The sequence below is a fragment of the Toxotes jaculatrix genome, chromosome 19, assembly GCF_017976425.1.
Source record: "Toxotes jaculatrix isolate fToxJac2 chromosome 19, fToxJac2.pri, whole genome shotgun sequence".
NCBI lineage: Eukaryota > Metazoa > Chordata > Actinopteri > Toxotidae > Toxotes > Toxotes jaculatrix.
The window spans coordinates 7,147,937-7,161,585 of NC_054412.1; positions in this window are offsets into that span (position 1 = coordinate 7,147,937).

Genomic DNA, 13,649 nt, shown 5'->3' on the forward strand with positions numbered 1-13,649 from the left:
CGATGCAGATGTGGCAGAGACAGACACACTGATAGTCCTGTTCAACAAAGGGACACTGCTGGGTGTTGCTGAAACTCTCCCCAGTGAACATAACACAGCTAAACCTGAGCTGTGTTGTAATTCCACATCATACATCAAGCGGGTTAGTGGTTGATAAATAACTTACTAATGCTTTATGGATCAGTTATAAGCCAATAATGTTTCAGGGTTGTGAAAAAAATCCCTTTTGCTGGTTTCTATCCTTTGTATTCAGTAATAATATTCCATCCACAAGTGCTCAATAATGTGCCCAAAATTAGTTTTTATTATTGGTCTTTTTAATAACTGACCTATAAAGCTGTTAGTTGCAACATACAAATCTATTACAAAAGATTTCCTGGAAAGTGTTGCCAACTTCGGAAAAACCCTGGTTTAATTGGCTGTGTATGAGTCTTTTATCATTTTCTGTTAGCACAAGCGGTACATTGAGTTCTTGTACACAAAAACAAAACAGTGAAAAGTATTGTAGTAGTACATGCAGGAGTGAGGAACTGGGACACAGCACTGGTCCTGATTCATTTCCCTCAGTTTGTGTGTTTACTAAAATTCCTCCAATCAGACACACTGACTACTTTTGAATTGAAAACCTTCAGTCAAATAAAGATGAAATGAAGAGGCTGTTTCTCTTTAACATCCTCTGAAGGCATTCTGCTGCATGTAATGCACATAATCTCTCCAGCATTGCTTACATCCAGCTGTCCTTGATGCCGAAGCACAATCACTCCGTGTAATGACTATAGCGGCCATATAACTGACAAACCACTCAGCTCAATTTCAATGTGCGGTCAATGGCCTTGAGGGATGTAATCTTCCTGGCTGACCTCTTGACCCGTGACACCTCTCGCTTTGATTGGTTATCCGTCTGTCATCCTTATCCACATCTCTCCAACATTTTAGAGTCAGATCCAATGCAGTGAACATAAAAGAGTGCGGCACTCCCGCTGTAGATCAGCCGCTACTCTATCCTTACACAGTAGCTCACTTAATGGAATTAAACCCATCTGTCAGTATTTTAGCTGGAGTCAGCAGTGTTACTCTCTCACGGTTATGCAAATAGCCCTCTGATACAGCCCATGCATCTCCAGTGCAGCTGGGCTGTGGTGCCCCAGAAAATATGAGGTGTTTGTGACTGACACTGCCATGTTTTTGTGAGATTTGCTTGTGTTTCTCATTTTAATGGAATATGTAGATGCTGGCCTCAAGCTTCATTGTAAAGTGTTGCCTCTGCTTTTGAGTGAAGAGCCTCTTTTCCCTGCTGTCAGCTACAGTGAGAGGAAATTTTGCCTTGTCCAGTGTACCGAGTCCATCAAATCCTGACAAGCGATATTGACTTCCACCAGCTTTAAAGAAACAGATCAATATCTTAGGCAATAGGTTTATTAACTGTTTTGCTAAGATTGATACCTCTTTCTCATGTCTGCATGGTAAATATGAAGTAATACCAACAGCTGGTTAGCTTAGCTTAGCAGGAAGACGGGAGACAATGTCTTGTTTGTTTGATTTGTACAAAAATCAAGTGTAAAATAACATTTTTGTGGTTTTATGGAGGTTACGAGACATACTGTATCATGAGACATATTTAATGTATCAGTGTTAGAGTGGTATCAACCTTCAAATCTGCCTTCTGTTTCTATTTCCCAAAATGTCAGACTGCAGATTTACTGTGCTGTGCTGTGATGTGATGCAGCCACCAGGTGTGGACAGTGAGGGAATGAGATTTTAATCTAGCTGGAACACTGAGGGACATTTAAAAAGAAGGATTTAAGTAACTGCAGTAAAAATATCAGGGAAGCTGCACCCATCTGCCCCAGCCTCCTCCACAAAAAAAGTCACTCTTTGTTTATTACAGGAGACTCTTCTTTTATTATGACTCTGCAAAATAAGCAGCTTGGGAGGCCACCTTGCTGAAATTTGAAATTATCCGTGAGTGAGAGAGGTGGTGGCTGTAGCCATGCCAAATGCACTCCCTCGCTGTAAGTGCTCTCAATTCAGTCCTCATTTCCTGAATCCTGCCAATCTTCCCATGAGGGAACGAGAGCTTTTGGCCCGTCCTTTAACAAAGGCAGTCTCCACGCGAGGACATTATTTATTGCTTACACTGCAATAAAACAGCCTTGCTTCACTGGAAATGGGGAATAGAACACCACAGAAACACATTTGCATTGAGTAGTGGTTTGCATTGTGATACATTTCTTTAAGGTAATTATTAGAGTTGGCTTTTAGCTGCTTGAGGCAGTAAGTGTTTGCCACATCAGCGCGCCCCATAGTCAGATAATCACAGAAAAGTACAGTCTGTTTGCCTTGAAATATTCTCAACTTTCTGTCATACATCATGGAGTGGCCTTTATTCGATGTTTTTCTTTTTTTTTTTACTATCCACACAAGCCACATGGCTCCAGGGGCGGCATTGCCGCTTGATTCGTCCAACACTTTGGTCCAGCACAAATGTTTGTATGAACATTCATGGTCCCCAGAGGATGTATCCTAACTGTGGTAATCCTTTTTTTCCTTTGTGCTGCTACGAAGTTCACAACTGTGATTTTTATTATCTTAATTTTTGGATGGATTGCCATGAACTTTGAACAAACGAAGGTATTTGACTACCCTACAAACAGTTCTGATGGAGTACACTGGCTCCTTTAGTCTTGTTTTTTAATGTCCTTAATACATTTTATACAGCACTTGAAATCTGTGTATGAAATGTGCCTTAAATATAAACTTGTCTTGCCCAGGCAATCTTCCTCCAACTGATTATCACTGTGGATTTATGTCTCGCTACGCTGCCAAAAAAGCATTCATTTATTTTGTTCAACAAGCCCTATCCTGCATCTGTTTAATATTAATTTCAAATTGCGAAGATTTTATTTGGACTTAAAAGTCAGTTAATCTTGGCAAATAAAGCCTGCACATAAAAGTGTTGGTTTAGCAGAGTTTATGTGGGCTTACCCTCCACTACATCTCCATGTTCTACTTTTAAATCAGGTTGTAATGTATTTTTGAATAAGACTAGTTAAATAACTTTACAGTTACATCTATCTTAGGTCACTTTAAATGACTGTTGGCTGAGCAGATATGATAAATAACCCAAAACGCCCCACTGAACTCACAGTTGATATACATAAACCACATCAGCAGGTTTTCTTTCCGAGTGAGGATGTTTCCCTCAAAGCCCTGAGCTGACAGTTTAGCTTGGCTAACGTCCTGTTCAATCTTGCAGTGATCAATCACCAGATCTGATGGATACTGAATCAGTCATCCATCATAAAGTCATCAACATGCAGGCTTCTGCTCTGAGAGGGGAGGTGATGTAGTGAAGGGGACGCTCTGATTTATCTGTGTGATTCACTGCTTTCTCTGTTCGCCCTGCGTTTGCCTGCCCCGTCCTTCTCCCCTGCACCTGCCCACCCCTCCAGCCGACACCATGATTAAGCAGGCCTTGTTCATCCGGGCGTGATGGAGTGTCAGCCTACATCAGCTGGGACGTAAACTGGGGTGTGGGTCCTGATTTGTTGAAAATCGGGAATTCTTCAGCATTATGGCCTTGTGATCGATCCAGGCATGCAGCCAGAGCTCCATTAGTGAACAAGCTGTACTGAGAGCTGTGTGATGGGGCTTCACTGAAGGGCCGGTGCTGTTTCTCAGAGGGGCTTTCCTCAGTTTGCCTCTGATATCTTCACCATTACTCATTAAAATATCAGCAAAGTTTTTAGCAATGAGTCATTAATTATTGACATTGTATGTGGTCTTTTTAACCTGTTTTATTTAAGAGGAACATTGCTTGTGATCTCTGTCACAAGGGATAGTCAATATAATTTTATATTATTGGAATCGTTTACTATAATAAAAAAATATGCGAAGATATGCGTAGCTTAAAAAAAAGCTAGTACAAAATCTTTCTGCAGGTTTTGACCAATGATTAGAGTTAAATTGCATCTGTTACTAAATAAACTATCTATCTATTAAAACTAAATAAACTTGAACACGTCACATATACAAAACATTGGCCGTTGCTTCAGTTAGTATCCTACTATCATTCCCTGGGTTTGTATTCCACCGTATACTGTTTTCCTTCCATAAATCTAGGAGCCTTTGGAACAGACAGATTTTAAGAAGAGTGGTCAACACTGATGCAACAGAGCAGGAGACATTTCCCATAATGGAACCAATGGCACCAGTGTCTTTCAAACAGCACACCAGCAGTTTGTAATGAAGGCATTTGTATATCTAAGCCTTAAGTGAAAAAAACCCTGATGAAATAATCAGGTTTATTTTCATCAGACTTGACAAATCTCCTCCTGAGCTGCAGAAACACTGCAGTTTATGGTTCCTGTGCTATGTCTTTCATTCATGTGGATTTTTTCAGCCTTTTCCTCTCAGATGTCTGAGGTACATCTCTTTGTGTACATACAAAGCATGTTTCAGACACGCTGTCACAACCAGGCAGCCAGGAACACGAGGGAAGAGGACCCAAATCTGGAAACCCCAGGATAAAAGTATGAGTGCACTAAAAGTGTTTTATTAAACTCAAAATCACTGGAATGGTCCAGGGCCAGAGAAAAAAACTCATCCATGAAGGAAGGAAAAAGGCTGGAAACATAAAACACAAAGCAAGCTCCGAAAGTCCTTACTTAAAAGCAAAAGGCAACCAAAGAAGGACATGGTAAAGGAACAAACACAGGGAACAAACACAGGGAACAAACAGGTAAAGACACAGGCAGACTCAGGTTACAGACAAGGAGAGACAATGAGACTTATATACATGAGGTAATAGGCAACAGGTGAAACCAATTAAGGCAGGGCAGACAATCACACTACTGACAGAACTTAAACTAAACCAGAATCTAAAAAGGGGCTATAAAGGGTTCAACAAATGTTCAAGAAGAGTTCAAAACAAAACACAAGGGGTTCAGGAAACAGCCCCCTTAGCTGCCGTTCATGACACAAGCATAGTGTTTTCAATAACTGGATCTGAGGACAGTAACAACCTCCTTTACTGCCAGCACCACAGTTTATTATGTGGTAAATCTTGGATTTATGTCTTTTTCATCTTCATTGTCTTGACTGACTCTTGTAAATTAGCTCATTGACATGACCTATTGATTAATCTATTCTTCTTTCTATCTGTCCAATATTTTACACAGGAAGTGTCCTTAAACACCACTAAAGAAGGTTCACTGGAATTGATTACTTATTGTTTTCCTGTCTCTTAGGAAGGTGATTTTCATATTTTGCCAGCCTGAACTGTAAAAGGAGTTAGTTAAAGGGGTGATTCCTTTAAATCAACCAAAGGACTTTATTTCTTCTTCCAAAACAATCTGAGATGGACTGGTCTCTGTTAGTTCAATCTCTACAGCTAAAAACAGGCAACTGAGTTTTAATTTTCTGACACATCCTTGTGTGTTCTCTGGAGGTTTCACGTTTCAGACTACGTTTTTGTTGTGACTGGAGGTGGCTCAGTACATAAAACATGATACGCTTCTTCCGCTGAACAACATGATCCTGGCTCAGACCCACTGACTGGAGTTCTCTCAGCTTACTTTCAGAAAGACAACATTTGTATGTCCCCCATCACTTTAGTATTTCAAGGACAACACCAGCTGATTTAACGTTTCCAACCTTATAGTACAACTTTTGGTCTAAGTACTGGAGCCAGTATCTGGCTTTGGGAAGCATATTCACAAACAGCAGCACTGAATTAAAATCAATAAAACACAGAAATTCATAAATTGCAGTTATCAGACTATTTTGACAGCAGTGATTTGCTGATAGACAAACATTCGTCTCATAAACAGCCTAGATTTTGTTGTTTTTGGCACATTTGTATGCAGAAATGAAGACGACACCACATAAATCTTCTTTTAGTTCCACTTTATCGTAGATCCAATCAATATCAACATTTCCTCCGGTGCCTGGGAACGACCTAAATCAGACTTATTGTCTCCTAATGACCACACAGAAAGCTGTTATTTCAGTCTCTGCTCAGTGGCCACATTTTGCACCCTGTGTGTTATTAGACCAGACAACTGCTCTGTCCAAGAGCGCTCTCTCTGTTTACATATTCAGGTAAATACACTGTCGCTGTCTATTACACAGAGAGACTCTTGTTCAGCTCTTTGGGCTCTTATTTAAATTGAACTGACAACTCCAATAACATCCATATGTGGATTGCAACATAAACAGTCATGCTCATTCTCCGCAGCTATGAGGACTTTGTGTTTGTAATGGTGTATGGAAACATGTTATATAATATGCTATTCATGTCATGAGGATGAAGTAGTGACACAATCCTAACACCATGGTCAACTCCTGCTGATTAACTGCATGATATCATTCGCTGCATAATAATAATAATAATAATAATAATAATAATAATAATAATAATAATAATAATAATAATAATAATAATAATAATAATAATAATAATAATAATAATAAGCAGGAGTTGGCTGGTTGGTACAAGCAAAGCAACGAATACTAAAATGCTTTCTTGCAATAAATGTCCTGCAGTAAATATATGAGATTATGGGGGAACAGGTTCCTCTCTGTTTGTGCTTCTGCATTTCAGTTAGAATTTGCTGAAGTCCGTGTACAAAATTACATTAGAAACTAAGATAAATTGATTAAATTAATCAAGAAAGCCCTGCTGAGAACAGTGGAGAAGTTAGCTGCTTTCAGATCCAGGGTATATCATAAGAAAATGCAGGGTGTCCCAAATTAACTGATTAATCACTTTGGCAAGATCCCCAAAAATAATTTTATGGATCATCAGACCAGAACAGCAGTCCAGGAAGGTTGTGCTTCATTTTAAATGACACTTCTGTTTTCCATTATCATATGTTAAAGGATACACAAATGAAAATGGAAACAAGAGCACGACAATGAGCAGAATTAGAACAGAGCAAATGGCGCACAGTAGCTAGATGTACCTTCACCCTTGCAAATAAGATTTGTAGCCGCATTAACCACCCTCCAAGAAATAAAATTCACAGATCAATTATCTACAAGGTCATCTGGGGCTAATCAGCGCAATCGCTGGGGCACAATAATGCTTAGCAATGCAGCGGCCAGTTACTCACTGAATAATGTCTTCAAAGCTTTGTTAAGTGCTTTTGGTCTCACAGCACACCAAAGTCGATTTCCATTTTAATGTCAAATCGACCACGCAAGGCAACGCTGCTTGTAACTGATACTGACACACTGATACCTTACCTTGACACACTAGGGCTTGCTGTGTCATAACAGTGAGTGTAAAAAAGAAGACAACAGCATGTTAGTCTGTAAGAGAGAGAGAAAGAGAGTTACAGGCAGGGATGACCCTGTAAAGCAGAGGCCAACATGCCCCCAAACTCTGACATAAAAGAAAATTTTCTGGAGGTTTTGGAGGTAATAACAGATGCACCTAGTTTGTCACCATTAAAATTGTCATTCACTTCCACGTTGTTACTGTGTGATTTGCAGATTTTCTTCATAGAGCCACATTTATCACTGAGGGGTTTTTTTTTCATACAGTTTTTTGTTTTCATTTACCGTTTTCATAAACAGATATTGAGAACACCCTCATTTGAAAACATTTTTAAACCACCACTGCGAGGATTAGGGTCAGTAATCCTACTATCAACATCATCCATATTAAATTTATCAGATGGATGTTTCTGTCCATCTGTTTAATTACATGCACTTCCTTGTTACAACTCCCCAAAACTCTCTGTAGTCATTCATTGGAGATCCGGGAGTGAGGACAAATGCACAAGATCTCAATAAATCAAATTGCCGATTAGAGATAAATTAAGCCATGTTGCATAAAACTAACTAACCTAAGCTAAAACAGAATTCAATAAAGCTGTAGATTTTCATTGATTTTTAATAAGAGACATTTATTGGTGCCCTGAAAGGCTGAGTGGACACAATTACAGAGCACATGCATTACGTGGCTCATGCAGTAACATCAGATGACTATAAAACATGAAGCCAAGGTTAAAAATAAAAAAAAAATAAAAAATGAAATAACAGGCTGCAGTAACTTTCAGGCTCAGCGCTTATGGATTTTATGGATGCATGAATGAATTTTATCATTATGGGCTAAAAGTAATAAAATCGTACATCTTATGTATGCCCGGCTTCTGCAGTCAGTTTAGATCTAACAAAGCAAGTCATTATTGTCTGAGGCTAAGGTGTTGCAGCAGTCACAGGAAGTGTTTATTTATCTGGGCTCAAAACATATGTGACATTTTGGTGCTTTTTGTGGTCTTATTTTATGATGGTGAATTGGAAACTGTGACGGTCATTCTTCACCTTTTTCTGATGTTTTGTAGACCAAAAAATTAATTTGTCACTCATCATCAATAATAAGGGTAATTGTTTGCTGCACCCCTAGAACTAATCAGTTACCTTTGGTCTATCTATTCTTTATAGTATCTCATCTTTTTCAGATTTGCAATCATTGAATTTGATGTCTAGTATTGTTTTCACAGTTTCACAGTTGCTGCCAATAAAATCTTGAAGGACCACCCTCTGTCCTCAGCGTTTACTGTAAGTGTGTTTAGCTCGCTGCATGGCAGTGCACCTACATGCAAAGTGAAGGCAGAAGACCTTGAGGATCCATACGCATCCATGACAGAGTGGTGCTCTGCAGAACATGTGCTGTTTTCATCCTCTTGTCTTTCACTGGCCCATCCCTCGTCTGCTCAGTCCCCCTCTCTCCTCCTCCTCCTGTCCTCTGATTCATTAGCAGGACTTGGAGCCCTTCTGCCCTCTTTTACTGCCTCCATTAAATCCTTGCTCTCTCCAGTGCAACTCTCCATGGATAGCGAGTGCTTCAGTTCATCATCTGAGCTAAGAGCCGCAGCGATGTGGTCGACATTTTTCATCCTTCATCTTTACTCGGGCCCTGCCTGGGCCAGCTCAGCTCTCTGACTCTCCAAAACACATTAATGAAATGTAAATTCAATTCATATAATGCTTTTGCGCCTGTGATTAACAGTAGGAGATGTACAGTATGTCTGAAACTCTTTCAACAACTGTATCACGCCCACTTTCTTTGTACCTGCTATAGAGGAAAGCCGAAATTAACAACACTAAAAACAAAATACATTTGTTTATAAATACACTCTATTTATTAGAGCACACAATGGAGAAGGGCAACAGCTAATAAAATACCCCATAAACATTAATTGAGAAGAAGTAAATGTTTAATATTACCCAGTTAATTTTAAGTACTAGGAGAGAATCATGGTGGGTAATTCCTAAGCACAGAGACAAAACAAAGCTTAAGAGTAAAATGCAAAACAGAAGCAAGACGGCGCTTCATGTAGAGGATACTGAACTCCCAAATAATGGTTGAATCTGCTGCAAAATTACTGTTTACTACAATTTTTGTCACGAACACATGCATTAAATAAAATTAAGCAGCTCAAACTCATGCTGTGTAGAACATTGTTCAAACACTTAATTTTGAATTCTAGTGAAGAACGGAATGTTCCCCAGATATCAAATGTGTCTGAAATGATGCACAAAATGTCTATAATATTTGGTACATCAATAAAATTAACAAGCCAATATAGAACAAATGTATGACACTGTCAGACAGTGTGAAGTTAGATGAATTTAAACAACCTTAAAATTCCTGGATTCCTGTATGTTTCAAGCTCTGCCACAGCCTCAGAGTGTTTACTGAAACCTCATGTAAACCTGCCCAAGCAACCAGGACCTGAATCTGTCGGCAAAGGCAAATACCACATGTCCCAGTCGAGCTGAGGCTGCTGTGACTGGTGAACTGGAGTTGTGCTGAGAGCAGAGGACTGAGGTCAGGCTGTGGAAAGGCCTGAACCGACCTCCCTGTGAGAGGGATACCAGGCTACACACGGGAGACTGGATTATATGCTTATCTCTTCCCCTTCATAATTGCTGAGGGTTTCTTGGGCATGACAGTAATGGTGGACAACAGGCATGGACAAATGGGCTAATTGAAAAGCTCTAGTCTTCCCTTGTTCTTAATGGGATAAGTCACACTTTAGTGTCCAAGGTGAGGTGAAGGTGAGTTTGGCCTTTGACAATATATATATATTTTTTTTTTTTTTGCCAGACTGGCACAATCAAGTAAATACATTAATATGCCACAGCAAAGACAATTTTGGTTTGTGATGGAAAATAACATTTTTCTGAATCTGAAATGCAGAGGAGTAGGCAGGTTAAAGGACAACTGCAGCAAGCCATGGCCTTTGCACGATGTATTACTGTAAATAAATGTAAAAGGGTTTTATTCCAGATCGAATTACATTAGATTCATGTGTCGCCCAGCCAAAAACTCAACCTTTGTCAGAGTAATAAATGATTATGGACATGAACAATAACAATATCCATCCAGCCTCAGTGTAATAAACTTGCATGAGGGGAAAAAGCAGGATCGAAATATAAACAAAATGGTTTCTTTGTTATATCTGACCCTGAGCTGAAACCACACAGCTGCTGGTAATGGCTGAGTGAAAGTGATCTGGCCGTACTCTGTGGTGAGCTGTACCATGTAATGACTCTGATCAAAACATTATAAATTAGCTTACATGCAGAAGCTAATGGAAATATCAAAACTGTTTCTCCCAGATGGGGTCTGTACAGTCTTTGATTCACTTCAGGAAAAACAAAAAACACCTCCGCTCATCTTTTTTTTTTCCCAAATAGGAGTCACAAAATCATGTTCCAGCTCATTAACGTTTTACAAATACACATACAACTGTTTTCTTTTTGCAGTTGGGTCGTTATCCGACCAAATGTTGAAGCACATAGCTATATTACACTATACCACCACCACGTTTCACTCAGATAACAATACATTTTTATAATTGGTCCTTCACTTGCTGATTAAGTCATTTAAAGCTCATAGGGTTTCTCCAGCTATTAGTACATCCTGAATAAACCTTTATTGATTTTGCTAACCTAACCACTGCTCATATCAGCCATTAGCTTAATTTTGTTACTTTGTACTTTATTTTTGTGAAATATCATATAAAATCTTCTGCTTACATCAATATCAAACATAACCTTCTTACTCTCTCTTTAATGCAAACAGGTAATATGTAAGCAAGTTTATCAGTTAGTTCCATCAGCAACGTGGTTGCACATGGCACTTTCTAGGTGTAAATATTTAGTGACAACTAAAATGTAAGAAGTACTTTGTGCGGTGCAACCAAAATTTAAATTTACCACTTAATTCTAACCAAGCTAACTTTGAACTTGCAAAAGAGTTGGTGTGACCAGCTATTTTACACACAAATATAAAAGTCCCATTTGCCTTTTGCACATTCATCACTGCATGCAGTGACCTTTTCTTCTGTGTGAGGTTCAGGGACAAATGCCTTTACAGACCCTGAGGCTCTATGTAATATACTGCACAGGTTCATACTCTTACCTGAAAACAAATGTCAGAGTTTTTAAAGGAAAGATTTATTTTTCTCTTCAAAAACCTAAAGACCGGATCTGTGCACATGTGAAATCTTGCCTTGTTTCACCTCTCTCCATCATTCTCTGCAGTGACTTTTGTTTAATATTAATGTTGGGCAGACTCTTCAGAAGTATCCCCTCCTGACAACACTGCAAGCTGAGAAACATCACTGTCTCCATTGTGCACAGGCAACTCACATCAAATCAGCATCAAAACACCGGCCGGCGATTAAAAATATACATCTCAAAGAGAAATAAAACAGCTTAAATAAAATGTATTGATTTGTTTTTACTTCCCACTCATGGAACTGACCACAGAGTTTCTGACAGAAATTCAATTGTTCAGTGACACCTTTTGTCCTTGTACTTAAATGCTCCACCACATCCAATCAGCTTGGATTAAGACTTGACCCAGCAGCAGCATTGTGGTAGGCAAGTTCACCTCAGCCGTAATGTAATGAAGGTTGTTGTTTCATTTTAAGAAAAAACACAACTCTTGTAGGCAGTGACATTTGTGTTGATAAACTCACAGTGACCTTTGCAGGTAATTGGCTTTTTTTCCCTTTACATTAAGAACAACCTGACCAATGTCCTTCAGACCCTGTACATAACCACAATGGCCACGATATGATTCAGAGTAAAGCCACGCCTGTAATACGTACATTTCTCAGCTGTGTAGTACTTGTTACAGGACTATAAAGAAACAAATTAAAGGAAACATTTAAATAAGGCACTGTCCACAGTGACAGTTACCCTAAGTTGTCCTGTAAACAAACACAACTGTAAAACTACAACAAACATCACAATAAAAGCTTTGGAGGTTAGACGTCAGAGGCACCAGCTGCCGTGGAAAATTATGGGAAATATAAGATACACAGCCTGACACAAGTTCGATAAGTGAATGCATTTTTGCCTCCAACAAAGTGAGAGAATATTGAAATCCACTTCCCTCAACAGAGCTGATGCCCAAAGCCACGGGGCTGAGAGTAATGATGAGGAAAGCAAAAAAATATCATTGTCTGTTGCCGGTGGTGCTGGGTCGTCATCAGGGACTCGTGCGGTGTACTCTGCAACACAAAGACTGATATCACCGTTCACACAAACATTGAACAAAGATTACAGATTTTCCCCAAGAGTCTTTAAACTCGATATCATCTGAGTAGAAATCAATTGATGTTGTTTTCCACCAATGCTGCTGTTCTTGTTTTTACCTCACTTACAGTGTGTGAATGTTACAGCTTTCTACACTGTGAAATCCAGCAATGCTTCAAATACTGCTCCCCCGTCACCTTCTTTTATTTTGTTATTGCTGTGTTTCACAACCTTTTTGGTTTTTGAGCACTTAAAATGAAGAAAGTCTGTAAGTGACCTCTCTCATGTGTAACAGATTTCCTGCTCCTTTTTCAATCTGGTGACCCCTCAGATTTTTCCTTGGATGGAAATTTTGCTGAATGTATCCGGTTCTTTCCATGCAAAGATCCCACTGTGATGTAGTGTATGGTATCAGCTGGGCTCTGCATCCATATACATGATCAAGTGCACTTCTTACTGAAAATCAATGCTTTTCTGTACCTAGTGGGTTTGCCCTTATAATAAATGGCAGCTGACAAAAGTAAAAAACAGAAAGTGTGGATAAAGCAATATGCTAATCTACTATGTGATGCACACCTGAAGCCCAGCGATCGAAACTCATTTACTGCCATTAACAAATAAATGGAGTAATGGGGTTATCTGTTCATGTTAGACCCAGTTAGTCCCTACACAACCTGCTGTAATGTAAGAACATCGTATCTGCACAGAAACCAACCTCCTCAGCTCCTCACTGACATCTGTTTACTACCTTTTTCACAGGATTCAGCTAGTAGATAATAAACCATCTGAACTTTAAATCCAAGAAGAAAATAAATGGTTCAAGTAACATAACATATTTTTTTTTTTTGTTACAAGAACAAGTAATGTTAGTCTTGAGAGAGGATGCTTCAGGTCAGCTGCATGAGCACCTTCATAACCCCTGCAGGGGAATGATTTTTTACATCTCTGGCTCTAGTAGGACAGCTGCTCATTCAACCAGAGATGATAGCACAGGGCAGGAAATCAATGCTTTCAGGAGAGGAAAAGACTGAATAGGTAAAGAAAGTTTGCTCTGCATTTTCAGCGCGTTTCACCACTGAAGAAAA